Here is a 17154-nt window from a genome sequence, read left to right as displayed (position 1 = left end):
GGATATAGTGAAAAAGCTAATGACTTGTTAGGACTCATACATATAGATGTATGTGGCCCTTTCAGAATAGTGGCTAGAGGATGCTACCATTACTTCATTACTTTTACTGATAATTTCAGTAGGTACGGCTATGTGTATCTGATGAGACACAAGTCTAAATCCTTTGAAAAGTTCAAAGAATTCAAGAATGAAGTACAAAACCAACTTGGTAAGAGTATTAAGATGCTTTGATCAGATCAAGGTGGGGAATACCTTAGCCAAGAGTTTCATGACCATCTTGTTGAGTGTAGGATCATATCTCAACTCACTCCACCTGAAACACCACAATGGAATGGTGTATCAGAAAGGAGAAATCATACTTTATTAGATATGGTACGATCAATGATGAGTTAAACATATCTTTCTACTTCCTTCTGGGGCATGCTCTAGAGACGGCCACTTTCACACTTAACCGCTTTCCATCTGAGGTCATCATAAAGACACCATATACGATATGGACTGGGAAGAGCCCCAAAATGTCTTTTATGAAGATTTGGGGCTGTGAGACTTACGTTCGATGATAAGTCTCAGATAAACTAGGACCCAAATTAGATAAGTGCTATTTTGTAGGATATCCCAAGGAAACACAGGGATATTACTTCTATAATCCCACACAAGGCAAAGTGTTTGTTGCCATAACTGGTGTCTTTCTTGAAAGGGAATTTGTTTCTAGGAAAAATAGTAGGAGTAAAGTTGATCTTGAAGAAATTCAAGATACACAAACTAGCACTGACACCTTGATGGAAACTGAATGGGAACCACAAGTTGTGTGGATCATGATTTTGTTACACCACAAGAAGTTGTGGAGCAATAACCTATTCAAATACATAAGCTCTACGCAGATCTGATAAGACTCATCGTCAACCTGAGAGATATTCTTTTCTCTTGTCTGGCAATGGTGATATAGTACTAGTTGGTCTCAATGAGCTTACATCTTATCAAGAAACTGTACAGGGCCCAGATTCTGAGAAATGGCTAAAGGCCATGAGATCCGAAATGGAATCCATGTACACTAACCAAGTATGGACCTTGGTTGATCCACCTAAAGGGATCAAACCCATTGAGTGTAAGTGGGTCTTCAAACTGAAGACTGACATGGATGGTCTTTTGCATACATATAAAGGTAGATTGGTGGCTAAAGGATTCAAGCAAATTCATGGTATAGACTATGATGAATCCTTTTCACCAGTTGCGATGTTTAAGTCTATTCAGATCATACTTACTATTGCCACTTACTATAATTTTGAGATCTGGCAGATGGATGTCAAAACTGTATTTCTTAATGGAAATCTACTCGAGGATATGTACATGACACAACCTGAGGGTTTTGTAGATCCAGAGCATGCTGAAAAGGTATGTAAGTTGCAACGATCCATATATAAATTAAAGCAAGCTTCTAGAAGCTGGAGTCTTCGATTCGATGATGCAATCAAAGCGTTCGGTTTCATCAAGAATGAAGATGAACCTTGTGTCTACAAGAAGGTTAGTGGGAGCACAATTATCTTTCTCATATTGTATGTAGATGACATACTTCTCATTAGAAATGATATCCCTACTCTTCAATCAATGAAGACTTGGCTTGGGAATTATTTCTCAATGAAGGACTTAGGTGAAGCAACCTACATCTTAGGCATCAAGATATATAGAGATAGATCGAAAAGATTGCTTGGCCTAAGCCAGGGTATATATATTGACAACGTGCTTAAATGTTTTGCCATGCAGAATTCCAAGAAGGATTCCTGTCGATGTCACATGGTGTGAGTCTTTTGAAGACTCAATGCCCCTCTTCTAAGGAAGAAAGGGACCACATGGATCAGATTTTTTATCCATCTGCTATGGGGTCTATCATGTATGTCATGCTTTGTACTTGCCCAGATGTCTCATATGCGTTAAGCATGACGAGCAGATACCAGTCAGATCTAAGTGAAGGTCACTAGACAGCAGTCAAGAATATTCTTAAGTACTTGAGAAGAACTCAAGATTATTTCTTAATTTTTAGAGGTGATGAAGAGTTTGTTGTAAAGGGTTACATAGATGCTAGCTTCCAAACTGACAAGGATGATTCCAAATTGCAGTCAGGGTATGTCTTTTACTTAAATGGTGGTGTTGTCGGCTGGAAGAGTTCAAAGCAGGACACAGTAACGGATTCTACAGTAGAGGCTGAGTACATTGGTGCTTCAACTGCAACAAAGGAGGCAGTTTGGATTAGGAAGTTTATTGCAGAGCTTGATGTTGTTCCTAGTATAGAAAACCCAATAAACCTCTATTGTGATAACTATGGGAATATTGCGTAGGCTAAGAAACCTCACTCTCGTCAGTGATCCAAACACATACTACGGTGATTCCATCTCATTCGAGAGATCATCGATAGAGGAAATGTGAGGATATGCAGAGTACTAACCAATGCTAACATTACGAATCCTTTGACCAAGGCTTTGATATAGAGAAAGCATGATGGTCACACTAAAACACTGGGTATTAGATGTTTCAGTTATTAGCACTAGTGCTAGTGGAAAGTTGTTAGTATCAGTCCTAAAAACTAATTATGAGATGATTGACAAAGGCACTTTTTATATCAATTTCATTAGTTAATAAAAGGTAAGGTTGGTTATTATATTTATTTTAGTTCAGTGTCGAATGAATAAGTATAATAATGTCCTAGGGTAGTAGGTTCTAATCTACAATATCAATTGGTTGAATTGATAGTGAGATATGTAGATATATATAGAACACTACTCTAAACTATTCCTAGTCGAGCATTAATATACAAGGATAATATTAATGCATTAAGACTAGCATGTAGGTCAATGGATGACTTAATCTCACAAGTCATAGATATGAGATATCAGGTTAACACATAGGTATATTTAAGAATATATACTGAATGCCCCACCATGAGAATATTTCATGGATTGTTATATGAGTATCATAAACATTCTCATATGACTATTGATATGAATAGTCCTTAAACCTAAAGTCACTATGGTTCCCTACATAAGGAGTTGTGTACTTTGATATCGTCAAACGTCATCTGTAACAAGGTGGACTATAAAGTCAATCACTGGGTATACAATGAGTTATGTGGAGGGATATGAGTAATATAGATGGGATCTATCCCTTCCATATGACGGAAGCGATATCTATGGGCCCCTTGATTAGTAGGACACAAGAAAGCATGGTCATGCTCATATGAGGCAATATGAGATATTGAGCTTATTTGATTAAGTATGTCTACTTAGAGATTAAAAACACAAAGATTGATAAGAGAATGACACGATCTATGCCTCATTGATCAATCTAGATATCAAGAATAGAGGGTCTGAGTCATACAAGATAATAGCCACGGAAAGATTAAGTCAGATCTCGATATTCTCATCACTTGCGTAGCAATGATGCCTTGTTAGATGTCACTCATTGCTTAAGTATCTAAAATAGTTTTAGAGGCATTACCAACGTTACAATAACCTATTGGGTCACACACAAAGAACATATTGATTTGGAGATATGTTCATTTTAGTTTGACTAAAATGTGATGAACCATTGGAGGGGATTATTTTAGTGATTGACACTTGAGCTAGTGGGAGATTGTTAGTATTAACTCTAAAAGACAATTATGAGATGATTAACATATCCGAATTAGAATCATTGAGTTAGACTCAATTGAATCTAACTATATGGATTCAATCTAATCCGAATTAGACTTGAGTTAGACTCAAGTGAATTCATTCACTAAAGAGGATTAATGAAGAGTTAATTTCGAAATTCATTCAATTTCAAAAATTGAATTCAAACTAAAGAGTTTTAAAATGGCCTTAATAGAGTGTTAATGCTCATTAAGTCTCATTAAGTGAATTAATGCTCATTAAGTATTTTCATTAAGTACAAAAGTATTTTTCTCTCATTTTTTAGTATGATTTTTTCATTCTTCTTCCTCTCCTCCCTTTCTTTGGCCAAAACTCACTAGAGGGTTGCTAGCACAACCTTGAGTATTGGCCTTCTCCATTTTCTTATATTCGTGTGGATACCGAAAGAGGCACGGACACGTGATCATGCTGAGATCCTAGCTGTCGGGAGATCGAGTACACGCATCAAAGGTATAACTCTCTCATGTAAAATTTAGTATATGTATTTTTCCTTTCACATGAATCTTCTGGAGGAACTAGATGTTTTCCACTCTGCTTTCGCATGTTTAGCGCCCTAGTTCTTTACATTTTCTGCACACTCAGTCAAACTTGTTAGAATAACAATAAGACTTAGCTTTGAACCATTTGTCAATATCAAAACTCAGGTTCGATCATCTAGTACTTCTTGCATCAACAAGTAGGCCACTGTAGTCTCGGCACAAACTGGAAGTCAGTTTAAGAAATGCCCACTTAACTAACCCATGGTCAAAATCCCTTCCCAAATCATCACTAATTAATCAAGTAAAATTAAGTATCTCACAAAACTCATAAGGCTATCATGATTTGACAACTTAAATAGGGTGAGATGCAAATAAAAAATGACAATTTAAAACCCATAGGATCCAATAAACTAGATACATATACTTTATGTGTAGGAACATAAAGGCATAAACCAATGGATGCTAGAAAATGGGTGCTTCATACATATGACCGGAGATCGCCAAAAATTTACAAAGTTAACTTTCGAAAACTATGGAAAAATTAAGGTAATTAATTGGGTCAGGTAATATTGAACTTAAGTCACATTTTATTAATTGTAAATTTGTACTTGTAGATCAATTTGATTTTAATTTACTTATCATTAGTCAATTATATGATGTTGAATATGTAGTAGAATTCTACTCTAAATAATGTTTAATTAAAGTTTTGAAGTAATCCTTAAGGGAATTAGGTAAAATAACATCTATACAATTAATCTACCTAGTTTCTCACTCAAGTATCTTTTTACACAGTAAAAGAAAATTTGGTTGTGGCATAAGAGACTGGTTCACACCTACTTTAGAAATGTATCAAAAATAAGTAAGAATGGACTAGTTAATGGATTATCCAAACTAAGAAATTTAGAAAATAAAATTTGTAATGCTTGTCAGGAAAATAAAACAAAAATCCACCCTTAAATTAACTAATCAACATCGAACAAACTTAATTTTGGAATTATTACATTTAGATCTTTTTTATACACATGGAACCAAATCAATAAGTGATAATCAACATTTCTAAGTAATAGTTGATGATTTCTCTAACTTTATTTGGGTAAAATTTCTAAAACATAAATATGAAACATTGGAATAATTTATTAAATTTTATAAATTAGTAGAAAGTAAAAAAGGTAATAAAAATTAAGAGAATTAGGAGTAATCATAGAGGAGAATTTGAAAAGCACAAGTTTAATAAATTTTGTCTAGAAAATGAGCATGAGTTTTCAAGCCCCAAAACTCCCTAATAAAATGGAATTATAGAAAAAAAAATTAAAACATTACAAGAAACAGTAAGGACTATGTTAAATGAATATAAACTACCTAATTATTTTTTTGTCGAAGTAATAAGCACATCATCTTATATACAAAATATAATTACAATTAACAACCCCTAAAATAAAACACCATATGAAATTTATTATAATAAAATTTTATCATCAAAATATTTATGAGTTTTTGGATGTAAAGTACATATATTAAACACTAAGAATTATTTAGGAAAATTTATAGCTAAATCAAATGAGGATATTTTTCTTGGATATTCAACAACTAGTAGAGCATATAGAGTATATAATAAAAAATATTAAAAGTTGAGGAAACAACCAATGTGATTTTTGATAAAGATAATAACACTAAAAAATTTGAATTAATAAATTTTGATGAACCAAGCAATAACTTATGGGGAGAACTTAGAAACAAATCTTATGTTATGCACGAGACCGGATATCTGTTTTGTCATGAGCATGGTTAGGAGATATCAAAGTAACCCTGGACAAGGATATTGGACTGCTGTAAAGCATATATTGAAGTACCTGAGAATGACTAGAGATTATATGCTGATTTACCAAGTAGATGATTTACTCCCTGTGGGTTACACAGATTCCGACTTCCAATCAGATAGGGGCAATAGTAAGTCTACATCAGACTATGTGTTTACTTTAGGAGGTGGAGCCATTGCATAGAGGAGTGTTAAGCAGAAATGTATTTCTGACTCAACCATGGAAGCTGAGTATGTGGCAGCCTCTGAGGCAGCCAAAGAAGTTGTGTGGCTCAGAAACTTCCTAATGGAGTTAGATGTGATTCATGGTTTGCCCAAAATTATCACAATTTATTGTGATAATAGCGGTGCAGTAGCAAACTCGAAGGAACCACGAGCCCATAAGGCGAGTAAACACATAGAGCGCAAGTACCACCTGATACGAGACATCGTAAAGCGAGGAGAAGTTGTTATCGCCAAGATTACATCAGCAGATAACCTAGCAGATCCTTTCACTAAGGCCCTTTCGGTGAAAGCTTTCGATCGGCATGTTGAAGGAATGGGAATCAGATGTATGGCAGCATTTATGACAATATAGTCTTTTAGTATAAGTGGGAGATTGTTATAGTGTATATTAAAAGCCTAGCTTTTTGTAAATATTTTATTTTGAAATAAAGAATCACATTAGTCAAATGTTTACATTTATATGTTAAGTGTAGTTGTTCAATTAATTTATATTGTAGATGACATGGTGTGTGGTGTCACACACAGAAGATCATGTTATCAATTCCTTATAAATTATAAACAGTAGCTCACGACTAAGATGGATAGGAACAAACCATTGGAATAGTCGTAGTGTAATTTGGTATTAGTTTATCTTAACTATAAAATTACAGTAGTACACTCTGAGTGTATTGAGCAGGACCATTTAAGGTAAGTTCTTTTTATACTAACTGAATAAAAGAACAGACCTTTGTTATTATGGAAGTGTGTGCTCTTAATCCTGATATAATAACAAACACATATATCTAGTATTTATTTCTTTGACTTATCAATGGGTGAGATTTAGTTCGATAAATCAAGAGACCCGATAAGTTGAGAAATGATATTATTTATAGTGTGTGTTGTTGATTATAGAAGAAAACTGTGCCCTAGTAATCTAGGTTGATAATGCCCCCAAGAGGAGCTCATAAGGATTGTCATGTAAACCCTGCAGGTGGACTTAGTTCGACATGACGATAAGGTTGAGTGGTACTACTCTTTGAGCTAGATATTAATTAAGTGAGCTGTCAGTTACTCATTTAATTAGTGGGCATTCTATATCTTAAACACAAGGAGACTAACACACTCATGATAAGAAGGAGCCCACATAGTAATATGGGATTGGTGCGTTAGTTCAATAATAACTCTTTAGTGGAATGAGATATTATTCATAAACTCGAGTTTGGTGTTCGGGCCGAACACGGGAAGCTCAAGTTCATCGGGAGACCAAAACAATTCCTCCTCTCGGTCCCTGTCGTAGCCTCTTAATTATAAAGTGTTATACTCACCCATACCCACCTTCTTACCCACCTTAAGGTGGTCAGCCAAGCCTAGCTTGGAGCCCAAGCTAGGGTCGGCTAAACCAAGGTGAGTTGGTGGTCGGCCCTAGCTTGAACCCAAGCTTGGTGTGGCCAGCCAAAATAAATTAAAAGGATTTTATTTTTTAAAATCTTTCTTATGTGGAAGCCATAGTTTTAAAAGAGAGTTTAAAATTTAAATCTTTCCTTTTATAGCTTTCTACAAAAGATTAAGAGAAAGGTTTGATATCTTTCCTTATTTGTAGTTAAAAGGAAGATTTTAATTTTTGATAAAACTTTCCTTTTTTATAATCATCCTCATGATTTAAAAGAGAGTTTTAAAATTAAATCTTTCCTTTTATAGTTTCTACAAAAGATTAAGAAAAGATTTGATATCTTTTCTTATTTGTAGATTGAAAGGAAGATTTTAATTTTAGAGAAAACTTTCCTTTTTGTAAATCATCCACATATTTTAATAGAGAGATTTTAATTTATAAAAGTTTTCTTTTATGACCAACCATGAAGGGAATTTTTAAAAGAGAAATTTTTATTTAAAAATTTCTGGAAACAAATTAGAAAGTTTTAATTTTGTGTTTAAAACTTTCCTTCCTTGGAGGATTAGATATGGCCGGCCACATATTAATAGACAAAAAGGATTTTTAATTAGTTAAAATTTTCCTTTTCAATGGCAAGGAAAATAAGGAAGTTTTTATTAAAACTTTCCTTATTTGCTAAGACCAAGGAATATAAAAGAGAGGGTAGGCAAGTGAAAATCCGAAGGGGTGGTAACCTTAAGTCTTAGGGGGTGGTAACCCTAGGTGAAGGAAAACCCTAAGGGGCGTCAACCTTAAGTCCTAGGGGGCGGTAACCCTAGGTGGAGAAAAATCCTAAGGGGCGGCAACCTTAGGTCCTAGGGGGTGGTAACCCTAGGTGGAGGAAAATCCTAAGGGGGGGTAACCTTAGGTCCTAGGGGTGGTAACCCTAGGTGGAGAATAATCCTAGGGTGTGGTAACCCTAGACAGAAAGTCCAGTCGGTCTGGAGGACTGGACTGGCATCAGGTAATCTCTCCTGAGGGGAGTAGGTGAGGGTGCGTTCCCCATAGAAGGAACAGTAGGCGTCGGGTCGACCTAGGGTTTCCGGTCGAAAATTCGAAGTCAGAACCGGGCAGTCTGATGACTGTCACACTTAATATTTATCATGTTTATATATGTTTTAACTTTGTCTTGCAGGGTACGTTGTTGTTTTGGGACTAACATATCTTGCAGGTACAAAAGGAATAAGTTAAGCCTCGGATGAACAGTGTCTGAGGCGCCTCCATGGAGCTTGGAGGCGCCTCGGGTGCAGAATGTAAGCTGGCCGTGAAGCAGTGCTGGAGGCGCCTCGAATGGAGCTGGAGGCGCCTTGGACCAGAGATTGGAGGCACCTTGGATTGGCTTGAAGGCGCCTTCAAGTGGATGAGTTGCGACCAGGTCAGTGCTGATCCACGCGGCTGACTTGGCTTGTTGGAGGCGCCTTGGATGGTGTTGGAGGCGCCTCCAGCAGTGTATAAAAGGAGCTCTCGAGCAGCAGGTTTTTGCATCAATTCTCAAGCGACCTTTCTCCTGTGTGCTGCTAACAAGATGACCCAGAAGTGCTACGACAAGTTACCGACGACCCGGAGCTATGATTCTTCAATCTTTTGTTGTCGGTATTATATTTCAATTTATTTTATTGTAATCCTTATTGTACTTCAGTTGTAATATTTCTCGATATTATAGTTGTTGCCCATCGAAAGCGATCAACGATCGCGGACCTTGGAGTAGGAGTCGCCACAGGCTCCGAACCAAGTAAATACTTGTGTTCACATTTGTTATCTTTTATTTCCGCTGCTTTAACTCGATAGCTTTACAAATCTGAAACGCGTGAAAGCCACAAGCGCTATTCACCCCCCCCCCTTAGCGCGATCTCAATCCAACATGCATATGATTCTAGGTTTCGAATTTTTTATTCGAGTTTGTGTTTCTTTTGTTTTTTCGAACTTGTGATTTGATTGTTCTTTTTGGTTAAACCTAGGGTTACTATAAGGAAATTAAATATTGAATTTCATTGAAAGGCTTTGTCTAGGAAGTGGTGGATACTCCCATACCCAAGAAGGCCTAGTACCTCGCCATGTTTAACATGGAAGCCAATCTCTGAAATTAATATTTAATTGAATTTGTAACATGGGTGGATTTGAATCAATAATGTTAAGCATCGTTTGCGATCCAAGTCTAAACCACTAAGAACAGATAAGTTGAATTTGGAATCAATAATGTTAAGTTCTGTTTGTGATTCCAAATTTAATTTCTAAAGAACACAATAGGTTGTTAGAAAAGGTTCAGGACTTGTATAAAATTTTTGTAGAGGGGAACTGGTATGATATTCTCAGTAGCAACCAACATTTTCTCCAATTTAGAAAGTTGATAATTCTTAGAAGACTGTTGTTGTTGAAAGTTTTGTTGCCCAGACTAAAAATTTGGTCTAGCCCCCGTGGATGGTCCTTGCTCTTGATTGTTATGATAAGAAAAGTTGGGATGATTCTTTCACCCAGGGTTGTATGTGTTTGAAAATGGATTGTTCTATCTTTGATTATAACTCATGATAGCATCACATTGTTCCAACTGATTAATTTATGTAGAAATAGCTCCCAAAGGACATGAGTCTTGAGTATGATTAGAACTTCCACAAGTTTCACAACAACATACTATAGCATTGTCCATGCTAGGATTTGTTCCCAAACTTTCTATCTTTTTAGTTAGAGCATCCAATTTTATAGCCATCAAGGTAACTGCATTCACATCAAACTTCCCTGATGCTTGTTGGGTTAGAATAAGAATAGCCTCCACTTCTTTATGTATCCCATTGATGATGATTCTGTGCTACACTCACAATAATATCTTCGGCCTCATCTAAACTTTTATTCATAAGTGCCCCTCCAACTGTTGAATCTAGAGACGCCTTTGTGTGATAATTGATGTCATTATAAAATGTGTGCAACACTAACCATCTTTCCAATCCATGGTGTGGGCATTGTCTGAGCATGTTATTGTATCTATCTCATGCTTCAAATAAAGATTTTGAGTCTGATTGTCTAAAGCTTGCAATTAAATTTCTCATATGAGCTGTCTTGCTTGGAGGATAGAATTTATCAAGGAATTGTTGCTCACATTGTTCCCAAGTGGTAATGTTATTTGCTGGTAGTGAATTTAATCATTGCTTGGCTCTATCTCTTAAAGAAAACTCAAACAATAATAGTCTCCCGGCTTCAGATGGAACACCATTCATCTTCATCGTTCCGCAGATTTCATAAAAAACTTCTAAGTGTTGATTAGGATCTTCGTGTGGTCCACCCCCAAATTGATTCTATTAGACCATACTGATTATCGTAGACTTGATCTCAAAATTATTAGCTTCAACAGAGGGTCTTGTGATGCTAGAACAAAATCCTCTGGCATAAGGTGTTGCATAATATTTAAGCAGTTTGTTTGTCATATTTGAATGTACTTGCTCTTCTGAATGTCTTTGTGAGGTTCTCCTTTTATGAAAGGTTCTATCAATTTCAGGATCAAAAGGTAATAGATCACCTACAAAGTTAGATCTTCGCATACAATAACAAGATTACAGAATTTGATTCACAAATAAAAAGAATAAAAGAATGCAATAAAAGAATGCAAAGAAAAATTAAAGAACAGAATTATAAAACTAGTTACAAGTTAGATGTGAGAAAAACAAAGAAAAGTTTAGTCTAACTCAAATGATAATCTCTAATGTTATAGACGCAGTCCCCGACAACGGCGCTAGAAACTTGTTACGCCACCGCAAGTACACGGTTACGTCATAAGTAATATAAAAAATATCGTATCCATAGGGACTAGTTATAACCACTAAAGATGTCTCAAAGCGAATTAGCTAAATAGTCAACTAAAAATTACACGTACTAAAAGCAACTAGAAAATGGAAACAGAAAAGTAATGTAGAAACTAGGTTTTATGAAAGTTCTAGGAGATTTGGTTTCTTTGTGAAGATTTTACCAATTATATCCTCAATTGTCATGTATTCGTAAGAAGTCGTCGGTTATCTCCTGCAGAAAACACCGACAAGGGACTTATATCTATACCTTAAGCAACTAAATAGTTATGATCCCTATAAAGTCCGTTAGGGGGGTAGCCCTGTCACGACGTCTCTCGATCATACAACATAGAAACACATTATTAATCAATTCACATCAAAATATAGGGATCAGTTTATCTATCTATCCCACTTCTTTATAGATTCTTGCTTCACCCTTTAAGGTGATCCCCAAGATGTCCGTTAACGGGGCAGTCCTATCATGACACCCCTCGGTCATACAACCTAGAGAATTCCTCTACAAGATCCAAAAGAATTACAAACATCCAATCAAGAATGGTAATTAAATCCAAACACAACAATCCACACAAGATTGAATTGATACAAAACATAACAATATCATTGAAACAAGAAGTTGGCAAATCCTTGAATTCATACATCAATTCACATCACAAATACTCCCTCCATCATAGAACAAGGAGATCTACTCCATGGAACAAAAGAAAAGATCTTAAGACAAGAAGATCGTAAACATTTTGATCCAAATCAAGAAGATAGAAAAGAAATACTTATCTAGAGGTGACAAGTAATCTTCGGAACCAATCCTTGCTACCAGAGTCGAATTAGGAATGGAGACGTCCTTAGATCATTGGATTGACACCCAAAAGATGGAGAAGAACCTTCAGATTGGATCTCCCCAAAGGGAGAGCCTCCCCCTTTCAAAGAAGGAAGAACCCTTTATATAGAGCAGGGGGTTTGGGCGCTACACGGCCCGTTTCACGGTCGTGTGGACCTCACATGGCCTCGCCTGTTTTCCTCTCGGCCAGAGTCGCACGGTCGTGTGAGATTCACACGGTCGTGCCATGCTCCACCTCTGGATGGCTCACATGGTCGTGTGGCACACATGGTCGTGCCAGTCTTGGTCTCTGGAAAGATTGCACGGTCGTGTGGCACACACGGCCTAGCGATGTTTGGCCTCTGGAAAGGTTGAACGGCCATGTAGATCTACACGGTCGTGTTCTGATTCTGCTTGAAAAGTGACACGGCCGTGTGATACCACACGGCCATATCAGCCCCCTCTCCTGCTGATGTTGCACACCCGGTCTGCTCCACACGGCCAAGACCATTTTCCTTCCTGTTCATTTGACATGGTCGTGTGGCACACATGGCTGGCACTGACTTCCTTCGTTCGTTGATCAAATTTGCTACGAACATCATTTCCTTTCCAAATTTGACTCCTATAGACAGAAAATGCACAAGAGCATATCTCCAAACAAAGAAGAGTAAATATTCTAAAAGTAAAGCAAGAAGTATGAAAATGCATATATAAAGCATGCATAAAATATAGGAATGTGCATCAAAATATGCTAAACAAGTGTATACAATCTACGCACATCATCGGTCGCCAAGGGTCCTAACAAGTGGTATCAGAGCAAGGATGCTTCAGGAGGACTAACCGTCGAATGAAGCACACGGGATGGCTGGACCTAGCATCTACCCATCGAAATTCAAGGGGGAGTTCGCGAACTAGAAAAAAAGAATGGAGGTATTCTTTAAAATCGATTTTGAATTGATTTTAATAATGAAGTTTGGTTTTGTATCATCTAAAGGTAAGGAAGAATACCAATGGATGAAGAAAGAGTAAGCTGACTTCATGGCAAACGGCAAAGTAGAATTCCATCTGCTGAGTGTCCTATCGCTACAAGAAGTCAACCGGATCAGAGCTTACGAGTCTGCCAAGGAGCTCTAGGAAAAATTCCTAGAACTTCACGAAGGAACCTCGGAGGCGAAACTTACAGGACGGGACTTACTTCGCAACCAGATCAACAATCTCTAATTAGAAGAAGATGAAACTATAGCACACCTTCAATCGAGGATCAAGGAGCTCATTACCAGACTTTCGAATCTCGGAGAAAAGGTAAGCAATCGAGATTCACTAAGGTATGCTCTTAATGCATTCCCTAGAAATACAAAATGGGTATCATTAGTAGATGTCAACTATATCTTTAAGGATTTAGAATTTGTTACCTTAGAGGAGTTATTTTCAACTTTTAAAATCCATGAAACGAGATGTGCAAATTCGAAGGAGCCGAAGCACAACGTAGCCTTTAAGGCATGGATGGACAAACAAGATTCAGAATCCTCTCTCGATTACAATGAAACGACGTTGATGGTAAAATAATTTTAAAAAATTATTTAAAACTAGAAAATCTAACCATCTGTAGGGTAGAAAGAAAAGAACGATCAGATGCTAGCATTGCAATGGAGAAGAGCACGTTAAAGACAACTGCCCTAAGTTAAAGATCAAGGACAAGGACAAAGGAAATAATAAGAAGTCTGTCCAATCTAACAAGTACAAGACCCTAAAGGCGACGTGGGATGAAACATCGTCCGATCCAGAGATTGAGGCTTTCTCCAGATTTGCATTAATGGCAAGTCATCAAGGAAATGAATACGAAGAAAGCTCGTCCGAAATGAGCATCGATAGCATCGATGAAGGGGGAGCGACGTCGAAAGAAAGTAGCACTTCAGGAGGAGCTACGGATAATGAGATTGACAAGTTAAGTCAGGTACGATCTCTTCTTCATGATAAGTCATTCCAATTTATAAAATATTTATCCAAGAATTGTTGCAAACTAGAAAAATAAAATAAAGAGTCAAAATTGATTCTAGCCAAATCTCCATTAGAAGAATTTGATAAAATAAAATTGGAAAATGATAATTTATAAAAAGAAATAAAGAACTTGAAAAATCATACATACTCATATAATAAAGGTATTAAAAAATTCAATGGTCTAAATTGGTACCTAAATTACCACAAGGGACAAATTAGAAAATTTTCAAAGAAATATGTTCCTAAAAAATTCCTAATTAAGCTAGTAGGCTGGAACCTATATTAGGTTTCAAAATCTTGTCTAAATTAAAATTTAACTGGGCTTAGGGTTTTTAGAGAGTAGATTAAATGTTTAATTTTCTTAAGAGGCTTTGTCTAGAAAGTGGTTGCTGCTCTAATAACCAAGAAAGTTCAGTGTCTCGCCATAGCCTGGAAGTCAATTAATGAAATAAAATATTTAATTGACTAACTGATAAAGCATTTAATTGTAACTAATGCTTTAAATAGTTACTCAAATATTTTTTTACTTAGAAATTTTTTTTGCAAAACTTAAAGTTTCTAAATTTTATATTAAAAATTTTTAGTGATATCAAAATTATTTTCAAATTTTTCCAAGTTTTCAAAAAAAACTTGATAAGTTTTTCAAAATCATTGGAAAAATCAGAGTTCTTTTTAAAAACTAAATTATTTTTGAAAAGTTACCCTTAGAATTTTTTTTTGCCTCATTTTTTATGTGATGAAAGGAGGAGATGGGAAGATTAAATTTAGGGGAAGGTAGCTTAATTTTTTCACTTTTTGCACTTTATTGTAAAATTTATTGCTTTTACTGTATGTTGGTTTACCCTAACTTAACTTGGGTTGCTCATATCAAAAAAGGGAAGATTGTTGGTATCCCAAGGTAGTTTTGATGTGATCGAACAAGTTATGTTAGGTCCTGTTATGTTTAACCCTGTGTCTAAGTGTGCAGGAACTTAGGAGCACAGGATGTCGAACAAAAGACGCAGCTAGCGAGAAGGACAGCACGGGAGAGAGCCGACGGGCTCGGTGCATCTGTGGGATAAGGTGCTACAGAAGAGTACGCGGGTAGACGAGAAGGAGGTGTGTGACGTTTCCGAGGAACGAGAAGCCGAAGCAGAAGCTTGCTCGAGAAGGCCAGAAGTTGAGTTCGGGTGAGCCTTATTTCGGATAGCCAAAATCACCCAAGCGAGCAGAGCCGGAACGGAAGACCGGGACCGAAGCAAGCGGAGACAAAGCTAGAGGCCCTAAGAGAAAGTCAACAAAATATTGAATTTCACCTTTCGAGGCGCTCGGACCAGTCCGGGGTGCCCGGACCAGGTCAAGGCACCCGGACCAGGTCGAGGCGCCCGGACTCCGAGCGCCCGGAACCCTTCCAAGCGCCTAGAACTCGACTCTTAGCCATTCGATGTGGCATTTGAACATTGCATTGGGGATAGAATTCTATCTCATTCTAGGTGCTTGGAACCCTTACAGGCGCCCTGAGTAGGGCAATATAAACAGCCCTGCTCCCAAAAGCTAACAACAATAAGAAATAGTGCAACAACATTTGTAGACGTTTATATTTTGTTTAGCTTTCTGATTCTGTGCGTTCACTGCTGAAAGTGGCTTCTCCGCCTAAAGGATATATTAGTGAGCATTAATCTACCTTGGATTAATAACCTCCCCGGTTATAACCAAGTAAACCAGTTGTACCTCTATCTTTTCAGTTTATCTATTACTCATTTTATGCAAGTGTTATTTTTGTTTAAGTTATAAGTTCGAGAAAGGTATTTTTGTTTTATATTTGTGCAGGGGCTATTCACCCCCCCTCTAGCCGGCCACCAAGGGTCCTAACAAAAATGACATATAGATGGTCTAAGAGGTGTTTCATTGAGACATAGTTATGCAAGGTCATGCGGGGGATGCTAGGGTCATGCCACAGCCGTGTGGATTTTCCATAAAAGGAGTCGACCTTGGCCGTGTGGACCATACAACCATGTGGATTTTCTAGAGATGGAGCCGACCTTGGTCGTGTTGACCATATGTCCATGTGGATTTTTTAGAGACGGAGCCAACCTTGGCAATGTGGACCATACATGGTCATGACAGGGGTCATGCGAGGCGCATGTCCAACTCTATTTAAAGGGTTTTTCTCTCATTTTCACTCATCTTTGGCTTAGGGATCACCCTCATTCCTTGCGAAAGGGTTCTCCCCCTTGGGAGAACCCTAGGAGTTTCATCTTCGCTGATCCATCCACCTCTAAAGCAAGGATTGCATCTAAGAAGATCGACGCTATATGGATAAGTCTTCTCTTCTCTTTATATTTTGAGTTGTAAATTGCTTTACTTTTTATCTCTTGGTTGTATTTCCTTTTCTATGGAGTAGATCATCTAGATCTAGGATGTAAGGAGTATTTGTGTTGTGATATTGATATATGAACTATGTACTTGCTTGTTTTCTTATTAATGAAGTGTTTATGTCATGTTATATGTGTCTTATGTCTTCTATATATTTAATGAAATGTGTGAATTGTGTAAACATATAGATGTGAGAGATGTATCTTTATATTAAGGTTGCTACTAGACTAAATAACCAAGGAATCCTTAGTGACAAAGGATACACATTCAATCGGATATATTATGCCCTTAGTGACAAAAGACGTCAATATTTACTCACTTTCTAGAGTCAAAAGATTTTTAACATATGTACTAATCCTTGTTATGATATTCTAATTGGAGTTGATACTCTAGTGTTACCATTGGAAAGTGCATTACATTGTATGACTAGGGGGTCCTGTGACAGAGGGTATCCCTTTAATCGGACTTTCTAGAGTTTCTTTTTTACTTAATGGCATTAGGACTCGTGTAAACTCTCCGGTGCGACTTTCACGGGGTTGTGCTAGACTCTAGTTAGAAGCCTTACACAAGTGTAAGCATGGA

General features: G+C 37.0%; 1 non-coding gene across 1 annotated transcript; it reads left to right on the top strand.

Moving 5' to 3' along the window:
• Positions 1-10548: 10548 nt before the first annotated feature.
• Positions 10549-10655, top strand: LOC122022124. The gene has a single exon (XR_006122859.1). It is a non-coding gene; the product is annotated as a small nucleolar RNA R71 (small nucleolar RNA).
• The last annotated feature ends 6499 nt before the right edge of the window (positions 10656-17154 follow it).

Source organism: Zingiber officinale, chromosome 9A (genome assembly GCF_018446385.1).
Source record: "Zingiber officinale cultivar Zhangliang chromosome 9A, Zo_v1.1, whole genome shotgun sequence".
NCBI lineage: Eukaryota > Viridiplantae > Streptophyta > Magnoliopsida > Zingiberales > Zingiberaceae > Zingiber > Zingiber officinale.
Note: the sequence above shows the minus strand (reverse complement) of the source record. Positions and strands in the feature narration are given on the sequence as shown.